Here is a 4,154-nt window from a genome sequence, read left to right on the forward strand (position 1 = left end):
AAAATCCAGTAGAAAATATTATTTATGACTGACCAGCATGTCTAGCCATTAACTCGACCCATCTCTGCCTCCGTGGATCTCTAGGAGTAGCTACACTCAGTGTTACATGCTGAGGTTGCATCAATGGAATTATCTCTAAGGTAAAAGTGATTAATATGGATCCATAACTAAAATTCTTTGTCTTACTTCTCTTTACTTTTATGAGTTGTTCTTTCATCGAAGAAAGTACGACCTCACAACAGTTGAACACAGTTGGCTCAAGACACTCAAGCACATACTGCATGTGTGATCTATTCGCTAGATGAAATGTAACACTACCTACCAACTTTGCGATAGTGAAAAGGATTGTTCTCAAAGTCATATCACGAACCTCTTTGATTCTTATCTTTTTGTCTTTGCTAGGATGTGTAATTGGCCAACATAATTGTCAAACATAGTCCCTCACTGATTCACCCCCATGGCCAGAATCTGATATAGAAACGGGGGCACCATGTCTAGACAACCCTGTAAGAAAATAAACATCGTCAATCAATATAGGGACCACTTTGTCCCCAATGTGAAAAGCCTAATCTTTTGGATCCCATGCATGAACTAAGAATTGCAATAGTTCAAATTGTTGCCTCATCTCAGATAACTTGAAGTATTCGAACAACCCATAGTCTATGAGGGCCTCAACAATACCCAAATCATTTAGGGAAACCATATCCCATTCTTCATGCTCTCTTTCTCACTAAGTAATAGTCATTCTAATCCAATCAAAGTCTGAAATCAAACCATAGGCTTAGTTAGGATCCATTTCATGTAAAAAAATGAAGGTTTTTTGGGTAAAACAAAGGAAACAAATTTCTAAACTACACCAAGTGCACCCCTTGTCAGGAGACAGTGCGCTACAGTGTAAGTACCTATATGTTTCGGTGCATTGCAGCACAAGTTTCGATGTGAAAGGTTGTGTTGATCCCAAGGCGAAGTATACTTTCCCTAGGAGCCCCAAAACCCTTAAAAATTTGCCTAAAACTACAAAATAATGACATTAAAAGAAAGAGAAGAGGTAGATCTCCTACCTGGTCCTGACGGCATGAAAAATGATACACAAAATCTCTCACAATTAGCTTCTGAAGTTTGAGGTAAAAACCAGCTCAAAGCACAAAATTGAATGGTAAATATCAAATTGTGAAAATACTTTGTAAATTCTTGTTTTATATTTATTTCATGTTCATTAAATGAATAAAATATAGTATTTACCTATTTTTTCCAATGAGACAGGTATGCTTAATCCGTTTGGTGGTTCTTTGAGCAGGTTTACAGCTGGCTTACTCAATTTAATGTGCACGATCGTAAATTGTACTTTTTACCACAGAGCATAATTTTATCTCTTTTTCGAGCTCTGTTAAACATAGAAAAAGGAACACCTCCTAGATTCCTCTTTAAGCTCTTTTCAAACTCTCGAAATATGAAAAGAATGCCAAGTGCTTGTACTTTTCAGCTCATTAACGATTTGGAAACAACATCTACTCAGTATAAGTTTAACCCTTTTCAGGACTGAGATAGATTACTTATGAAAAATGAATATGTTGATTGAACATGGTCAATAGGTTCTCCCTTGTATTATTTTATTATTTTTCAGACTTGAGAAACAAACTTATGAAAAATAACTTGTGGAGTTCTCTTCTTGTCCCTTTTCAAACTCTCTAAACATGAAAACAACCGAGTTCTCATTGTCGTTAAACTTTTTAAAACATCAAATAGCGACAAACTTGTCCATCATGACAAGACTGAGTTTCACCTTCACTAGATTCGTTAAAACATCACATAGTGATGGATTCACCCAAAGGGTGGAATTATACAACAAGCATATGTTATCCTCCTCAAACTTGATAAAAAAATAAAGAGCTACTAGTCAGCAATGACTGGGGAAAATGGGACAAGGGGTAAACCACTTTATGGTAGCAGGTCGCTCTTGAACATCACATTTTCACTTCATCACTATGACTATTTGGGTTGGGTTATCCTTGATGGTTATCATCCTATGGTCTATCACACCATCCATGACTTTGTTTGTGGGTCAATGCTGTAATTCAGTGTCACCGACATATTCAAGAGAGGTTACTTAGTAAAATTCATCCTTTGCAATACTCATAAACCTTCATTTTCGTGACCGACATTCCTCAACCTTGTGTTGTCAGTCACATTCTATCTCCAAAAGATTAGTACACTCGTTTTGTATCATTTATGTGGGGTATAGCAAGGCCCTCCTCCGATGAGTTGCTTCTTGTCAACATCAGCACATTATCCAAGAAGTTGACTTAGAAACACTCTTCCAGTACCTTGAGGCTTGCATACATCAATGGCAAGTTTCTCACTTCCGGTGATAGGTTGACATCACTGGCCTTCGACCGAAATACTTTGTATTATGTTTGACATCAAAACATCTATTCACACCATGCACAATGTACTACAGTACCTTGAGAATCATTATCATTATCAGTAATTTCTCTTATGTCTATTGACAACTTACATCATTGGCTGGTAAGCAGATAACGTCTTCCCATGTTCGACTTCAGATCACATATTCGCATTGTTAGACTCATACTTGAGTGAACAATCAGATGAGATAGAAGACCCCGAATCTAGTTTCATCCATCTAGGCTGTGATTTCAAGAAAGTACTAAATCATGTATACGATGGCTTTACACAAATGGTCATACTATCGTGATGACTATCTGATTTATGTACATGTAACGAAAAGTTTATATGCTGAGCATGGGTATGCCTTCCCTAAGATTCATGAAAATCCAAAATATCATGATATTATGTATTGTAATTGATGCAGGTCACCATCCACTTCAGGTCCTCCTCGTCACATAGTAAAGCATATCACTCGACATTATTGTTTTTGACTTCATGCTTTAGGGGGCAGTTGTTATAGGTCTATTTGGGCACATCACTCCCAACATTTAGATCAGTACAATTAAGGCTCATCAAAACCCAATTTAGTTGCTACATTCCCTAGACAAGCCATCACATTGAATGCCTTCAATCCTGAGAGTTTCCTGGTTTGAAGACCTCTTGAAACGCATCCTTCGGAGACCAGCACATCCTTGGTCAGGGGTAACTAGATTGCAGAGAACTTAGGCCCACTTACACCTGCACTGGGTGAGAAAGAGAAAAATTTACATAGGGTTCTAGGAATATTCCTTAGTTTTAGATCATTCTAGAATATTCCCACCTCTTATCCCCTCCTATGACCTCAAAATTGGATAGGCTAAGGATCCATTAACCTCCTATCCTCTCATCCCTTCCTCTATGGAAACTAACGCCAAGTTTGGAAAGCCATGCATGCCCAATTTAAGAAAAAAAGACCTACATTTCCCTATAAATTGAGCACTCATCATAGTGATCAGGGGTTGGACTTTGAATATGTAAGGAAATACTATTGGTTTGAGGTTTGAGATCATAAACGATTAGTAATGTTATGTTGCTAGAGTGGTGTGGTTTTGGTGTGATGAAGGATGGAACTCAAGTTGGATGAGTGACATGGGGTCAGACTTCTTTGGTTGTAACTCTTCTTTCTACATTTAATAAAGTTGTTTACACCTTTTCCCATATTCTTGTCTTTATGTATTAGGATTATATGTGAAAATTCTTTTGATTCCATTTGCTTATAGTAGATAGATCATTTGCTTTGATTGGCTTTTTTCCTCTGTTTATGATTGTAGGTACTAATCGAGTAGATTCAGTTTGAGAAGGAGCGACATGAACAATTCAAAGGAGAAAAATGGAAGTGAAAGATAACAAGTAGGTCTCTTGCCTTATCTATCTATCATAGGAAAAGGTTGAACTCTTTCTTTCTGTTGTTCTAGGTGTAGCTACCCACCTAGGGAAAATGTGTTTATATGTAGATGCAAATTCCATATGACACCAATACCTATTGATCAAGGTTGGAAAATCATTCATCACCAACACGCACAAAGGAAACTCAAAAATTTGACTGGTAAGTGCCAACCAAGCCAAGAAATTTATCAGTTCAAGCAAGAAGTATGTTTTATTATTTTTAAGGGAAAATGAGTGTGTAGGGGAGCCAATAAGAGGCAAGGCATCCCTAGAGGGGTATACTGAGAAAAAAAAACAACAATTAGAGGACATTTTATAGGAAT

The sequence above is a fragment of the Pinus tabuliformis genome, chromosome 5_1 (assembly GCF_031772625.1).
Source record: "Pinus tabuliformis cultivar Carrire ecotype Pingquan chromosome 5_1, CPIR1, whole genome shotgun sequence".
Taxonomy (NCBI): Eukaryota; Viridiplantae; Streptophyta; class Pinopsida; order Pinales; family Pinaceae; genus Pinus; species Pinus tabuliformis.